Here is a 17,619-nt window from a genome sequence, read left to right as displayed (position 1 = left end):
CTTGTACCTGACGCAGGACCTCTTTCCTGGTACCGTCAGGAGAGCACCATGCGTAAACTTGATTCTCGCCTCACTGCCATTAACTTCTTCACATTGCCTCAGCATTTTGGTGAGTGGTTGGAAACCCAAAGCTCATCACCTGGCCAGCTTGCATGTTCACCCAGAACTCAGCCAGGCCTTTGTCCATTAGGGAACTGTTCCTTGCCAGGTGGTCCTACAGCTGTTTTGCCATCTGCTTCTTCCTTCAGAGTACCAGGAAGGAACCAGTACCCTGATGCTACAGAGTGGGTGGTTTTAGAATTCCACTTGAGATGGCACTGACCCTTGAAGCAGCTGGTTTCACTTAATACATTTTGTTTAAACAAGTCCTGTTCCTGGAAATGGTTTCAGAATGGTCTGTTCCTTGTAGCCGGTCCTGTGCTCTTGTTTTTTAGTGTTTTCCCAGTGATATCGGAAGTGCACGAGCACGCAGGTCGGAAAATTCTGCTTAAAGACACTGCCTTTGTAAATGGGGTTCTCTGGATGTGATGTCCTGATTGTCTCATTCAGTGACTTGAAGATTTGAATGCTGTCTTTACTTGGCAAAAGTGATCAAATTCTTCCGTTGCCTAGGTATGGCCCTCTTTTAGGGGCTCTCAGGTCTGCTCTAGTGGACAGGAGAGATGAATTAAGGAATGAGTGCTTTCCACTTTGGAAACATGGAAAATTCTTAACAAAATGCCAGGGCTGGGCTAATTAAACAATCAGTATTAAGTGGGATCTTATTTTTTTTTTTTTTTTTTTCTGGCAGTGCTAGGGATGGAACCCAGGGCCTTGAGCATGCTAGGCAGGTGCTCTGCACCGAGCTTTACCTCCAACCCCACACATTTCTATTTGTGTGTGATGCCACAGTGTGAAGTTAAAAAGAGACCTGATGCAGATACAGAATGATATCTCAGCAGTGTCTGCTCCGACACACACATCTGTATTACTTTAAAACATCTTTATGAGCGACTTATAAAACATTCGCTGCTCATTAGGGACCTTTTACATGACACCCCACTTTGTTACATTCTCTCAGAATTTATTCTTGTCTTTGAAGAACTTACCTCCGTTTATAATTATACTTTTTAACTAATGTGGTACTCGGTTCTGTACCTGCGCTGTAAGCTCCCTTAGCACAGAGACCCACCTGTGTCGTGCTTCATCAAATATGGCACTCGCCACAATACCTGGGTGTACAGTAGAGCTGTCTGGATGGACGGAGAGCCTTTCCCCTGGTGTGCAGTGACAGCACAGCAAACACGCTGGACTAGCTAGGTCAAGTGTGGTCCCTAGTGCTTTGCACACATTACCTCTGTATTTATGAGGTATGAGGTGGCAGATGCACACACAACATTGAGTAGCTTGCTAGTTGACAGTTAAGTCTTTGTTGCCAAGAACTTTATTGTCTGTGTGTGACAGTTATTCCAGGCATTTTCCATATAGGAATATTTGCCAAGTTGAAAAACAGGCTCTTCTCCTGCGCCCAGCTCGTGCAGTTGTGATCGCATGTGCAGGCCTCCCCTGGCAGGGCATGGCCTGCTCTCAGGAGACTGCTCCATGGGCCTTTTCTCTTGTCGCCCTCTCACTCCCTCTCCCCAGGCCTCCCCTTGATTTAATTTCTTCTACAAGTAAAAATTGATAGAGCTTTCAGCATAAATAGTAGTTGTAGACAAATGACTAGCTTTTAATTCTTATTCTGACAAATGCCTTTGGTTAAAACTGTTTTCATTGCAAAGATAGTTCTTGCTTATTGAAAACCACAAGAAAGGGCTGGGCTGTGGCTCAGGCAAAGCACGTGCCTGGCATGTGTGAGGCACTGGGTTCGATCCTCAGCACCACATAAAAACAAACAAATAAATAAAGGCATGCTGTCCATTTACAACTATAAAGAAATTTAAAAAAAGAAAATACATGACAATAAGTAAAAGTCTCTTTTCTTGTGATTCCCTTCAGGTGTCACTGCTGTTGAGTTCGTGTGCTCCCTCATGCCCCACACTCCTGGCTTCCTAGAGGGTTGGGGCCTGTCTTTCCAGGTTGCATTTGGGAAGCTCCAGCTTACACCTGTATGAAAGTGAATGTTTTGCCTCTCAGGGTACAGCTTATTATTATTAATAAAAGACTGTGGGCCACAGTGGGGGGAGACCTAACAAAAGGCAAGTGGTTGATTATCATCAAAAGTTACTGCTTGTAATGGGACCTAAAGTGACTATGAAACTGGAATAAGCAGAAAAGGTAGGTGAGTGACAGGTTGTAGGAGGCTTGTGCCCAAGTGGAAGGAAAAAAAAAAAAAGCATATAGATTTGCAATATGTAGAATTCTTTGGGCAAATAGTGGCCCCCAGCTCCTGGCCACTGTTGAGTGAGGGGGGCCTGCCGCAGGAGCAGTGGTGTCCAGCAGGGCTTCCCTTCCCACGGGTCTGCAGCACTTCGCCGTGATGACACAAGAGTCTTCAGAAATCCCTTCCAAACATTTCCGATGTGGTTCTCCAGGGCTCTTCCCACAGGGACAGTAGATTCTCCCTCCATGGTACACATGAATTCAGGACTGCTTCACGCCTCACAGACTTAAAGCGGACTCAGCAGGTTGTGGCTTCCCTGGTGCTGACATGTGGGGCATTTCCACTTGAGGGCAGTGCTGCAGGGAAAGAACTGGGTAAGCTCTGATTCTGGTAAGTGGTGAAGGCGGCCAGTGGTGGGAGGGAGTGGCCACAGGGGGTATAGATGGCTGTGGGAAGAGCACACAGGAGGGCGAGGTCATCCACATCCAGCCAGTGTGGAAGGGCCTTCATGGGCTTCCAGGAGGGCCACAGCTCAGCTCAGTCTAGGTTCTCATCAAGGCGCTGTGACTCTAGACAGGGAGCTTGATTCCTAGGCCTCATCTTGCTCTTTAGGAAAAACAAAAATGATAGTGGCACCTCCCTAACAGATTTGATGGGATTTTAATGAGGTATTCTACAGAAAGTGCTTGATACATAGTAAGCACACACTAAGTGTTAACCATTATGGCCTTCATGATGATATGTGTGTCACCTAATGCTTTTTTATAAGATAAATATAATTGAAATTGGTTAACAATAACTCCTCAAGACTTCAGGGAAATCTGTCATTCGAGGTAAACTGTATAGTAAGGGAAAAACAGAATACTACCTTAGTTATGAGAGAATATTTATAGAATATGTATTTATAGAATTTTAGGGCCTGGGCTGGATCATGGTTTTTTTTTTTTTTTTACGTTTACATAGGGTAATGATGTTTATTTTATTTTTCCCCTCCCCCCTGGATCATGGTTTTTTAAAGAATTAAGATCATTCACCTATAATAAAATCCATCCATTTTGAAGCATACATTTTGATGAATTTGGGAGTAATAGGGTAATATCAATTACAGTCAAGATCACAAAACAGATCCTTCACCATTCAGTGTTTTTCTGGGCCCCTTTCCAGTTGATTCCCTCCCCCAACCTCTGGCCCCAAGCAACCACTCAGTTGTTGTCTCTCTGTTGGTTTCCCTTTTCAAGAAATTCATAAGAGTGGAATCATACAAAAATCATAACAAATCACAGACTTTTATATATGATTCCTACTTCACATAATTTTTTTGAGATTTGTTCATGTTGTGTGTACTAATGTTTTCTTTCCCTTGCTGAGTTATATTCCATTATGTGGCTGTATCTCAATTTGTTCATTTACTAGTGGATAGCATTCAGCTTGCTTCCCATTTGGAACTATTGTGAGTACTGCTCTGTGAACATTTGTGCATCATTGTGTGCACATACACTTCCATTTCTGTTAGGTAAATGCCACAAAGTGGAGTATCTGGGTCATAGGAGGGGTTTATGTTATAAGATAAATGTCATATCATGGGGCTGGGGTTGTGGCTCAGTGATAGAATGTTTGCCTAGCACGTGTGAGGCACTGGGTTTGATCCTTGGCACCACATAAAAATAAATAAATAAAGCAAAGGTATTGTGTCCATTTACAACTAAAAAAAAAAATAATAATAATAAAATAAATGCCATATTGTCTTCTAAAGTGGCAGGAATCTGCTATGGTCTACATTCAGTTGCGTTGAGTTCAGGTTTTTTTGTTTTTAATTTCCCTTGAGATATTTCTTTGACCTGTGGATTATTTAAAAGTTTATTGTTTACAAGTATTTTTAGATTATCCTGGGTTTTTTGTTTGTTCGTTTGTTTTGTTTTTTCTGTTGGTGATTTCCAGTTTGGTTCTATGGGGTCAAAGAATTCATTCTGTATGGCTTAGCTTATTTTTAAAAATTTGAGGTTTATTTTATAACCCAGGATATGATCTATCTTGTTATGTGTTCTGTGAGCACTTGGAAAGAATGCATATGCTCTTGTGGTGGAGTAGACTGTTCTATAAATGTTGGTTCTATAAGTGTTCTATAAATGTCAGTGAGACCCTCTTGGTTGATGGTATGGTTGAATTCTAACACTTAATAGTTGTTCTGTCAGTTGATGGGAGAGGAATTGGGACATCTTCAAATATAATTGTGGAGTTATTTATTTCTCCTTTCAGATTTTTAGTTTTGCTTTATATATTTTGCAGCCTTATTTTTGAGTGCCTGCATATTTAGGATCACTCTGCCTTCTTGATGTATTGAGCCTTATCATTTTATAATGTCTCTTAATATCTGGTCATTTTGTTTGCTCTGAAGTCTGTTTTATCTGATACTAATATAGTCATTCTGCTTTATTTTGATTAAAGTTTGCATTTGTATCTTTCTCCATCCTTTGACTCAACCTATATATGTTGTTATAACTGAAGTAAGTTTCTGATAGATAGCATAGAGTTGGGTCATTAAAAAAAAAAATCCATTCTGTTAATCTCTGTCTTTGAACTGGTTTACTTAAGCCATCTGTATCTAATGTAGTTAATGTTATGTTAGAAATTGAATCTGATATTCAGTATTTGATTCTCTTTTTTCTCTGTTTTACATTTCTGTGTTTTTCCTGCCTTTTTGCTGAACATTTTTTAAAAATTCAATTTTGATTTATCTATAGTTTTTGTTTGTTGTTTTGGGGGTACTGGGAATCAAACCAAGAACTTCATCTATGCTAGGCAAGCATTTTATCACAGAGCTACATCCCCAGCCTCTTTTTTAAAAAATGTTATTTTGAGACAATCCTGCTAAGTTGTCCATGCTAGCTATAAATTTGTGATTCTCCTGCCTCAGCCTCCTGAGTAGCTGGGATTACATGTCTGTGCCCCTCCGCCTGGCTATCTGCGGTGTTTTTGTATCTCTCTGTATAGCTTTTTAAGTGGTGTGCTAGGTATTACATTATGTATACATGGCTTACCACAGTGTACTTTTGTCATCATTGTGCCAGTTTGAGTGAAGCACAGAGAAATTACCTCCCTTTTACATCCTTTTACCCTTCTCTTTTTATACTTGTCCTAAATGTTTTTGCATTTAGAGACATGAAATGGTGTTACAATTTTTTTTCATTGTCATGCATAATTTTAAAGTGCAGAGAAAGAAAATCTACAGTATTTAACCGTTGTCTTTTCCTACCATGTTGTTTCCTGCCTGATGTCCCAAAGCCTCTTCTTTTGTTGTTTCCCTGGTGTTCAGAGAACTTCCCTCAGTCATTCTCTTAGTGTACATCTTCTGGTGACGGGTTCTCCTAGTTTCCTTTGTCTGAGAAGATCTTGATTTCTTCTTTATCCCTGAAGAATACTTTTGTTTTATGTAGAATTCTAGGTTGACCACTTTTTTCTTTCTGCACTTGTAGAAGTTGTTCCATTCCTATCTGGCCTCTGTGGTTTTTGATGAGAAATTTACCATACTTCTAATTGTTTTTCCCCCTTGGGAAAGATGTCATTTCTCTCCCTGCTTTCAAGATGTTTTTTTTCTCTAGTTTTTACAAGTTTGAGTTTCATATATGTTGTGTACGTTGGTGTGGATTTCTTTAGATGTATCCTGTTTGGGGTTTCCTGTGGACTGTGTTCCACCTGTGGGCAACATCTGAATTTTATTCTGTTGATGATGTAACTGTGGGCCTGCATATGGGCTACATTCTGTTTCATATCTTTATGTGATATTAAATAAAAGGAGAGTGGACATCCTTATCTCAGTCCTAATGTCAGCTGGAAAGCATCAGGCCTCTTGCTGTTGAGTGTAATGTTAGCAGCAGGATTTTTGTAAAAGCCTTTAAGGAGGATGAAGAAGTTCCCTCTTTTCCTAGTCTACTGAGAATTTTTATCATGAAAGGGGTATCAAATTAGTTTAAATGCTTTTTACGCACCTATATAAGGGATCATATATTTTTCTCCTTTATTCTGTTAATATAATGAATTGCATTGATTGATTTTCATGTGTTGAGTCAAGCTTGCATCCTCAGAATAAACTCCTTTGGTCTTGCTATATTGTTTTTATGTATTGTTAGATTTTACATGATGTATTTTGTTAGGAATTTTTATATCTGTGTTTGTAAGAGATATTGGTATGTTAGTTTTGTTTTTGTTTTTTATAGTACTGGGACTTGAACCCCAGTTTAAAATATTTTCTAATTTTTCTTGTGATTGCTTGGAACCAATGATTACCTATAAGTGTGTTATTTCCAAATACTAGGTGTTTGTTGGGGTTTTGCTTATCTTATTGATATTGATTTTTAATTTAATTCCATTATAGTTAAAGAGTATATTCTGTATTATCTCAGTCTTTTAAAATGGCTCTTTTTATTTCCCCAGTTATGGACTGCCCTAGTAAATTTACCATGTGCCCTTGAAAAGAATGTGCATTTTTTTTTTAAATTTATTTTTATTGTAAACAAATGGGATACATGTTGTTTCTGTTTGTACATGGAGTAACAGCATACCATTTGCATAATCATACATTTACATAGGGTAATGATGTTTGATTCATTCTGTTATTTTTTCCTTCCCCACCACCCCTCCCACCCCTCTTTTCCCTCTATACAGTCCCTCCTTCCTCCATTCTTGCCCCCCTCCCACCCCCCATTATGTGTCATCATCCGCTTATCATTCGTCTTTTGGATTTTTGAGATTGGCTTATCTTACTTAGCATGATATTCTCCAATTTCATTCATTTGCCTGCAAATGCCATAATTTTATCATTCTTTATGACTGAGTAATATTCCATTGTGTGTGTGTGTGTGTGTGTGTGTGTGTGTATATATATATATATATATATCACAATTTCTTTATCCATTCATCAATTGAAGGACATCTAGGTTGGTTCCACAGTCTGGCAATTGTGAATTGAGCAGCTATGAACATTGATGTGGCTGTATCTCTGTAGTATGCTGATTTTAAGTCCTTTGGGTATAGGCCGAGGAGTGGGATAGCTGGGTCAAATGGTGGGTCCATTCCAAGTTTTCTAAGGAATCTCCACACAGCTTTCCAGAGTGGCTGCACTAATTTGCAACCCCACCAGCAATGTATGAGTGTACCTTTTTTCCCACATCCTCTCCAACACCTATTGTTGCTTATATTCTTGATAATCGTCAAGGAATGTGCATTTTTGGTTTGGGGCATAGAGTTCTGTAAATCTTTGTTAAGTCAAGAAGTTTGGCAGTGTTGTTCTTCTCTTCTGTGTGTTCACCTATTGCCGTGTGTTTTGGTCTAGTTCTAGTTAGAATGTTGTTAGGAGATACAACTGTGATTATGGAATTTTCTGTTTCTCCCTTTATTTCAGTCAGGAATATATGATTCATGTATTTTTAAATCTGTTATTAGGCATGTACTTATTTATGATCTGTCTTCTTGCTGCACTGATTTTTTTGTTATTTTATTTCAAACCTATTGTATTTGATATTGACGTAACCCTTTTAGTCTCTTTTGCCCTTGCTTACCTGTTGTATCTCTTTTTTCTGTTCACTTCCTTTCACCCTAGCAATGCCTTTTTAAGTCAGTCTCCTGCAGTCCACATAATATTAAGTCTTGCATTTTAATTTACTTTGACAGCCTCTGCATTTTTACTTGGAAAGTTTAGTCTGTTAATGTTTAATGTAATTATTGCTCTGACTGGGTTTGGATCCACCATTTTAATTTGTTATTTCTTGTTTTCTCTGTTGTTTGTTCCTCTATTTTTTCCTTTTTTACCCTTATCTACAGTATTTTAATTTTCCTCTTTTTTTCTCCCCTTTTTCTTCTTCTTCTTTTCCCCTCTCCTTTTGCAATATTGGGGATTGAACTCAGAGGTGCTCTACCAATGATCTACATCCCCACCCATCACCCTAGTTTTTAAAAAATTTGAGACAGGTCTTACTAAGTCAGTCAGGCTGGCTTCAAACCTGAGTCACTGGGATTACCAGAGTGTGCCCCTTTTTTTTCTTTTAAGCTTTGCTTCTTTGCATTTTTTCTTTTTTCTTTCTTTGTTTTTTGTGTGTAAGCCTTATGGATTACAATATACATCCTAACTTTGTATTGTATAAAACAAATACAATAATATATTGTTTCATAGAAATCTTGCAATTTGTACATCCCATTCCTCTTGTCCTTTCAATTACAGTTATTACATTTCATCTCCATGCATTACAAACTTAATATTATAATTTTTGTTTTTAAATCAAAATATATAAAGAAATTAGGAAGAAAAAGTAAACAAAAAAAGTCTTTTGCATTTATTTAGATATATACCATTTCTGAAAATTGGTATTCTTTTCTTAGTAGCTGAGTTTCCCTCTGGTATTTTTTCCCTTTAGCCTGAAAAACTTCTTTCAAAAGGTCTTATAGAAGCTGGGCATGGTGGTGTGTGCCTGTAATCCTAGCTACTTGGGATGCTGAACAGGAGGACCAGCCTAGGCAACTTAGTGAGACCATGAGTCTTAAAAAAAAAAAAAAAAAGGGACAGATGATGGGTAAAGAACTGTGCCTGAGGTGCAACTCAATGACAGAGCACTTACCTACCGTGCACAAGGCCTTGGGTTCAGTCCCCAGTACCAAAGTAAATAAGTAGGTCATAGCACAGATTCGCTGGCCATGGTTTTTTTTTTTTTTTTTTTTTTTTTTTTTCTGAAAATGTCTATCCTTGCCTTTGTTCCATTTCTCTGAGAGTAGAATTCTGAGCTGACAGGTTTTGTTGGTTGGTTGCTGTTGGTTTAGATGGCACTTTTAAAATGTTATTCCACTTTGTTTTGACCTTCATACTGTCTGATGAGAAGTCAGAAATGGTTAGATCCTCGATCACTTCTATTTGCTATAACCTTCCCAAGCTGCTTTCAGGATTTGCTATTTGCCTTTGGCTTTGGAGTGTTTTGTGATATGTGGGTTACTTTGTTTCTTCTTCATGTTTATTTAGGACTATATATCTACAGATTTTTGTACATCATTAGGTTTGGGCAATTTTTGTCCCTTATTTTGTCCAAATACTTTCTACCACTCTCTTTCTTCTCTTTTTTTGATACTGTAGTTACCCAGGTTTGACTCCTTGATATCATCTAACAAGTCTCTGAGTCTGTGTTTCTTCTTTTCTTTTGATTTCTTTTTCTGTTTTTCATCTTGGTTAATTTCTACTTATTTTTCTTGAAATTTACTTGCTGTCATCCAGTCAGCTGCTTAGTACATCTAGTGAACTTTTCTTTTTTTAATTTTCTTTTTTGTAGTTGTGGATGGACAGCATGCCTTTATTTCGTTTCTTTTGTCCTACTGAGCTAAGGATCGAGCCTAGTGCTTTACATGTGTGAGGCAAGCACTCCACCGCTGAGCCACAGCCACAGCCCCACTAGTGAACTTTTAATTTCAAAAAATTTAATTTCTTCACTTCTAGTATTTGATTTGTTTTTATTGTTTGTTTCCTTATTGAGATTTCTTGTTTCTTTGCTGAGATTTTCATTCATTCATCGAATACATGTCTGTTTTTTATACTTCATTGGGATAGTTGTAGACTTTTGGTTGAACTGAAATGTGTTTCTTTTTCTTGTTTCTTCACATTGTGAATAATTCTGGATTGTATCCTGGACTTTATGAATACTAAATTGTGGAAATTCTTGATTCTCTTATTTTTCTCTGAGTAGTTCGACAGTCAGTCAGGGATGTGACTGTCCAGGTTGGGAACTCTTCCCCCGTCTTCTCCCGTCTTCCTCCTTCCATGATGCCTTCACTCTGTTTAGCACTCACAGTTTCCTGGCTTTGCCACTCTGATTCACCAAGCCAGAAATGCTGAGTTTTTCTATGCACATTCCTGACATGGCCACGAGGGCATCAGTCATAGTATCTAAAGGTGCAGAATTGTTAAAGGCAATAATTTGAAAACACACAATAAATAAAATGATTATAAAGACAACTTTCAAAAAAATATGGAACATTTTGTGAAAATTATTTCTGAATTTACCAAAAGATTCAGATAGTTAACAAAATATTTTGATGATAAAAAGGAAAGGAATTTGCTATCTGTGGGTGGAATAACTTGATCATTTTACAGAAAGGAGACTCAGATTCTAATTTTATTTTTTGTATCTCATCAATTCAACAATTTCTAATAAAAAAACTTATGTCCTTTTCATGAATAAATTTATTAATATTGAGTCAACATTGTCAGGATTTTAAAACAATTATTTTCTTCAAGTTCATCATCTATAGGCATTTTCAGTATAAGCAGAGTTCATTTTCCTCAGACTTGTTACATTTATCATTAATAGATTACTTTCAAATTTGTCTTTTGTTATCTATTATCATAAACCTTTCAACTAGTATTAATATACCTTTTTAGGTGTGTGTTTAGGTACACAGAATACATAATTATTTGAGTAAATAAGATTAAAGCTTTAAAGTAGTTTAAAAACATAGTTATATTAGCACACAAAATAATGTACATAGTATGCTGATTTACCATCTTAACTAAATTAACAGTTTCTTTAAGGAAAAATGCAGACAGTCCGCACGTGTTGCAGGTTCCCAGATGTGGTGCTGGGGGCTGCCTGTGGAAGGTGAATCGCGGCAAGTGGGACGAGGTGGACGCCCTGAGCACAGACGCGGAACAGCAGCGGAGGCTAGGAGGCCAACAAGGACTAAACCAGTGTGTGTGTGTGTGTGTGTGTGTGTGTGTGTGTGTGTGGTTTCTGTTTCTCTGTAACCATTTAAGTTAATTACCAAATTTAAAATTATAAAGTTTCTAAGCACAAGGAAAAATCAAGAATTTCAGTAATTTTATAAAATCCCTCTGAAAAGCAGAGATTGTGAGATTTATTTTATTCCAGTCTTTTTTTTTTTTTTTTTTTTTTTTTGAGGAGGGGTTATACTGGGGATTGAACCCAGAGGTGCTTAACCACTAAGCTACATACAATCCCATCCCTTTTTATTTTTTATTTCGAGACAGGGTCTTGCTTAGTTGCTGAGGCTGGCCTCAAACTTGCAATCCTCCTGCCTCAGCCCCTTGAGTTGCTGGGATTGCAGGCATGTGCCACATTACCCAGCTTCCAAACCATTTTTTTTGCGGTACTGGGGATTGAACCCAGGGCCTTGTGCTTGTGAGGCAAACACTCTACCAACTGAGCTATCTCCCCAGCCTGCCCAAACCATTTTTAATATAAGGATGCAAATAGGTTAAAATCAAAAGGTTGGGGAAAAGATGTTAACATTATGCTGACATTAATCAAAAGAAAACCTTAATGGTATATCAGGTAAAACATTTTTATACAAAACATTCCTGAAGATAAGGAGTCATTTTATAATGATAAAACCATAAATTCATCAAGACATAATTCTAAATATTTATATATATTCACAGAGATTCAAAATACTTTAGCAAAAACCAATAAACTCTTCAAGGAGAACAGACAAACTCACAATTACAGTTGGAGAGTTTAACAATAACTGATAGAAGAATTAGACAATTAAGCCAATTAAGGGGAATTTGGACAGTGTAACCAGAAAACATCTGTGGAGCTCCACTCAGACATACAGAATCCACATGGTCTTCAAGCGCACATGAAGCTGTTTCCAAGATAAGTGATTTCTGGGCCATTAAAAAACATCGATAAATATAAACTGACTCAGTTCATATGAAGTATGGTATCTGACCACAACTGAATTAAGAAGAAATCAGTAATAGCAAGGTATCTGGAAGATTTTCCAAATATTTGGAAAATGAAAAACACACTTTTAAATCAACCATGGATTAAAGGAAAATAAGTAGAAAGTGAAATTAGTATGTATTTGTAAGAATGAAGGTGAAATGCAACAAAATTTGTGAAATGGAGCTAAAGAAAAATGTATATAGCATTATCTGCCTGTATTAGAAAAAAAAAAACAAAGGTTCCAAGTCAGTTATCTTGGGTTTCTATCTTAGGAAACTAGAAAAAAATGAAAGCTAGTAAAATCCCAGTTAAGCAGAAAGAGAGACCAATGTGAAAATATCTGGGATAGAAAACAGACAAAACAATATGGAAATCAAGAAAACAAAAGCCAGTTCTTTGCGAAGAGCAATAAAATTCATAAACCTCTAACCTGACTAGTCAGGAAAAAAGAGGAGACAAAAAATGTATCAGGAATCAAAGAGATCGATATGCAGATTCTGCAAATATTCAAAATGAACTTTAGGGGGCTGGGGAAATAGCTCAGTTGGTAGAGTGCTTGCCTCTCAAGCATAAGGCCCTGGGTTCGATCCCCGGCACCACAAAAAAAAAAAAAAAAAAAAATGCAAAATGAACTTTAACCAGTAACCTAGAGGAAATGGATGAAGTTCTTCAAAGACGCAAACTACCAGGTTCAGCTGGGCATTGTGGCACATGCCTGTAATTTGGGGGGCTAAGGCAAGAGGATTGCAAGTTCAAGGCCAACCTCAGCAATTTAGCAAGACCCTGTCTCAAAATAAAAAATAAAAAGGGCTGGGAATGTTGCTCAGTGGTTAAGCACCCCTGGGTTCAAGCCCTGGCACCAAAACAAAAATAAACCACCCACCAAGTTCACTCTAGAGGACACGGTCAACCTGAATAGCCATAATCCATGAGAGAAGTTGAGTTTGCAGTTAAAAATTTCCCACGAGGAGGGCTGGAGTCTTAGCTCAGTGGTAGAGCACTTGCCTAGTATGTGTGAGGCGCTGGGTTCCATTCTCAGCATCACATATAAATAAATAAATAAAATAAAGGCCTGTGGACAACTAAAAATATATTAAAAGAAAATATCTCCCACAAGGAAAACTTTAGGCTCAGATCCTAGAATTTCAAGCATTTAAGGAAGAAACTATTAATTCCATACAATCTTTCCAAAAAATAGAAAAGGAAGAAAAATGACCTTCCCTACTCATTCCACAAAGTTACCATTACTCAGGTACCAAAGTAAGACCAAGGCATTACAGGAAAAGAAAACTTGAGGCCAACATCATTCATTATTCTTAACAAATGTTTAGCAAATCAAATATAACAAATCCCTGTGATCATCTCAATACATGCACAAAAAGCATTTGGCAAAAGCTCAACATCAGTATCTGACAGGTAAATTATGAACTGAAGTAAATTTCCTCAACATAAAGGGCAACTATGAAAAACCCTCAGCTTACATCTTAGTGATAAAAATCTTGAAGTTTTCCCAGCACCCCTAGGAAGTTTTCCCAGGCACCAGGCAAGGATGCCAACCCTCACCAGTGTTGAGCAGCCATGTGCTAGAGGGTCTAGTGAATCCAGTAAGGGAACAAATATTGTCTATGCACAGGTGACATGATTGCCTATGTAAAAAGACAGGATAGAACCTACAAAAAAGTTTCCACAAGCTGTTTCCCTTATCTGAAATGCTTGGGACCAGAAGAGTTCCCGATTTCAGATTTTTTGAGATTTTGGAATATTCACATAGCCTCTACTAGTTGAGCATTCCTAATCCAAAAATCTGAAATCCAGAATATCACCAAACCTGAAACTGTTTGAATACTGATATTTATCTCAAACAGTTTTAGATTTTGGAGCATTTCAGATTTTTGGATTAGGGATGCTCAACTCCTACAAATAATAAGAGAATTTAGAAAGTTGTGGAATATAAATTCAACATAGAAAAAAAATTCTTTTTGTATACATTAGTAACAACTGGAAATTGAAATGGAAGCATGAGAAATATTTAAGGATAAATCTGGCAACAGATTCACATGCCCTTTATAATGAAGACTTCAAAATATTGAACAATTAGAAAATTAGAAGTTACTGGATTAGACAACTCCCAATGTCAGGGCCTCTCTAATTTACACAGTCAACAGAATCCCAATCAAAATCACAGAAGGTGTTTAGTAGAAACAAATCAACTGAATCTAAAATTCAACTACAGATGTAAAGGACCTAAACTAGCCAAAATAGCTTTTAAAAACAATGCTGGAAGATTTACATTATCTGACTACAGCTCTTGTTATAAATTAAAACAATCAAGATAATGTGGTATTAGCCCCAAAATATATGGATGGAATGGAGAATCTGGAAAGAGACCTCACATATATATTCAACAGATTTTTTTCTTCTTTCTTTTTTGTACTGGGGATTGAGCCCAGGGGTGCGCTGCATCCCCGGGCCTTTGTATTTTATTTTTGAAACAGTCTCACTGTTGCCCAGGCTGGCTTTGAACTTGTGATCATCCTGCCTCAGCCTCCTGAGTCATTAGGATTACAAGTGTGTGCCACCACACCTGGCTTTTCAGCAGATTTTTGACAGTGATGTAAAAGCAATTCAGTGAAGAATTATATATCTTAACAAGTGCTGCTGGAATATTGGACATTTGTATGCAAAGTTATGGTTATCAATATTTTGCCCAATAGATAAAACAATGTAAAATGAATCATAGACCTAAAATTAAATAAAAAATAAAAATTGATATAACCTTGAGTTAGGCCCAGATTTCTTAGATATAAAACCAGAAATATAATCCTTTTCGTAAATAATGGATAAATTGGACTTCATCAGATTTAAAACTTTTGTTCTTCAAAAGACATTTTAAAGGCAAGTCATAGGCTGGGAAAAAATATTTGCAATACTTGTATATAATAAAAAGTTAGTACCTAGAATATAATTTTAAAAACCTCTCAAAAATAACTCAGTTTCCAAGTGAGTAAAATATTGGACAAGTACTGTATCAAAGAGGAGAGAGAGGTCAGTATCATTGGTCATTAAGAAAATGCAAATGAAATCTGCAGCAGGACACCATGCACACCTGTTAGAATGTGTGAAGTTGAAGAGGTGACCACGTGTTGGTGAAGGTTGGAGCACACTGCTGGTGGAAGAGTCCAGTGGGTTGTTACCGCCCGTCATGAGAGACCGTTTTACTCCCAGGTGTGTACCCAAGGGGAAGGAGAGCAGAAAGCCACACACAGAGTCACATAAGACTGTTTGTAGCAGCTTTGTTTGTAGTAGCCAAAGTCTGGAAACGATCTAAATGATGGATAAACAAACTGTAGTGTGCCTGTACAGTGGAGTATGACTCAGCAGTAAAAAGTAAAGCACCACCAACACGTGCAGCATGGTGGTGAGTCGCACAGCAGTGGGTCGAGTACAGGCCCATGTGTCTGATTTCAAGTGTGCACCAATCTGTAGGGCAGAGTGCAGATCAGTAGTTGCCTGGGGAGGAAGGGGAAGGGGCAAGAGGGAGAAAGTATGATGGGACACAAGGAAGGTTTTGGAGATAGCAGGTAATGTTCTTACGTTGGGTGTGGTGATGGTTTCACAGGTGTGCAAACACCAAAACTCACTAGCTTGTACAATTTAAATATATACAGTTCATGTCAGTGAACTTTTTTATAAAAACTGGACACTCTTCGAACCCAGATCTGATATCCCCTTGTCTTTCCCCATGTCTGTTAGCAGTAGCTCCATCTTTTGATCTTCCCAAGCCAGTGACCTTGGAATCTCCTGGGACCCACCTTTTCTCTCAGCCCACAGCAGCCTCTCGGTTAACTGTGACTTCAGAAGGCATCCAGGTGGCACCCACTCCTCACTTACCTCTGCTGGTCCAAGCCCCTCACCTGTCACTGGAACGATTTCTTTAGTCTCCAGCCTCGTGTCTATGTCGACTGGTGTTCCCTCTTAGTCTCTTCCTCCTGTAGCAGCCAGAGTAACCCTTTTCACGTAGTCATGTTCCTGCCTCCCCTCGGCCCAAACCATCCAGTGCCTTCCCAGCCCCTTTGAAATAGAATCAAAGCCCTGAGAACTGCCTGTGAGGCCCCAGGCGCCCTCCTTCCCTCTTGGTGCTCTGGGTGTGCGCCTTGTCTGTAAGCCCTTCCTGGAACCCTCCCCAGTCACCCTCTCTGCCCCAGGGCCTTGTTTCCCTCTGTCAGTGCAGCACTTCCTCCACAGTTCACTCTGCCCTTCCTTGAGCTTGGCGCAGTCCTCATCTTCAGTGATAGCTTTTCTGACCACCTGATTTAAGACTCTGTTCTCCACTCCCCAGCCCAAGCGTCCCCAGCCCTCTTCCCTGCTTTTCTCCTCCCAGAAGTTTCATCTTCTTACATAGTCTGTAATTTCCTAGTTCTTTTGTCATTTCTCTTTCCCCACTAGAAAGTGGGCTCTGGAAGGGCCGGGCTTTTTCAAAACTCCACCTTACTGGTAACCATGGAGCCTGAGCCAGTGCCTGTCCTTAGTAGGTATTCAATAACTATTTGCAGAATATTTTCTTTCTTTTTTTAAAATATATTTTTTGGGGGCTGGAGGTATAGGTCAGTTGGTACAGTGCTTGCTTTGCATGCACAAGACCCTGGGTTCAATTCCCGGCAGGCACCACCAAAAAAAAAAAGTATATAATATATATATACACACACACATATATATAAATATATTTTAAAAATATAAATAGACATACATATAAATATACATATGTATATTCAGTAATAGATGCACACAATAACTTTATTTTATTTATTTATATGCGGTGCTGAGGATCAAACCTGATGCCTTATATATGCCAGGCAAGCGCTCTACTACTGAGCCTTGACCCCAGCCCCAGAATATTTTCTTAATGACACTTTAATTGCTTTTCCCTCCATCAAAACTTTCTCTCCAAGTGATGCATTCTCAGTTTGCACCGGTAGTTTGGTGCCTGGGAGTGTTTGTGCCCATGGAGACACAATCACTTTGTAAGGTGGGAGCTGGGTGTGAAAGTGGCATCAGGAGAAGAGAACCTCAGAGATGATCACTGTGTGAGAAACCGAGGGTCAAGAGGTGGTTTCCTTTTTACAGAAATACCTATGTACTGTTAAAACCCACTTTGAAGGCCAGAGTTAGACTTAATGGTGACACTTTTTCTGTTTAATTTGTGCTATAGGACTGGAGCTGTGGCTCAGTGGTAAAGCACTTGCCTGCCATGCTCAAGGCCCTGGGTTCAGTTCCCAGCACTGCAACACAAAGTGTGATACAGTGGAAACACACTTATGTGCGTGCACACATGTGTGCATAGGCAATCCCCAAAATGGATTGCTGAGTCAAAGGGTAAACTCATTTGCACTTTTGATAGCTACTGAGAACTGCCAAATCCCCCCTGTGCGTCCTCTTCAGAATAGGAAATCAGAAATGCAAATACTCAGGATCAGCAAGGAGCATTCCTTTAGTGTGCAGCTGTGGGGTAAAGTGAAGACAGTTTTGTCACGGTTAGAAGTGGAAAGCTGAGGAATTAGACAGTGCTCTCGGTCCTTTGGAGACCCTGTGCACACCTGA

General features: G+C 38.6%; 1 protein-coding gene and 1 non-coding gene across 2 annotated transcripts in view; one reads left to right on the top strand and one right to left on the bottom strand.

Annotated features, from left to right (window-relative positions):
* The window catches only part of Abl1 (ABL proto-oncogene 1, non-receptor tyrosine kinase), a 130,341-nt gene that overhangs the window by 54,382 nt on the left and 58,340 nt on the right, over positions 1–17,619 (top strand). The window lies entirely within an intron of this gene.
* On the bottom strand, positions 11,439–11,507 carry Trnav-cac (transfer RNA valine (anticodon CAC)). Its single transcript has one exon. It is a non-coding gene; the product is annotated as a tRNA-Val (tRNA).

Source organism: Sciurus carolinensis, chromosome 14 (assembly GCF_902686445.1).
Source record: "Sciurus carolinensis chromosome 14, mSciCar1.2, whole genome shotgun sequence".
NCBI lineage: Eukaryota > Metazoa > Chordata > Mammalia > Rodentia > Sciuridae > Sciurus > Sciurus carolinensis.
The sequence above is the reverse complement of the archived record's forward strand: the minus strand, read 5'-3'. Positions and strand labels throughout refer to the sequence as shown.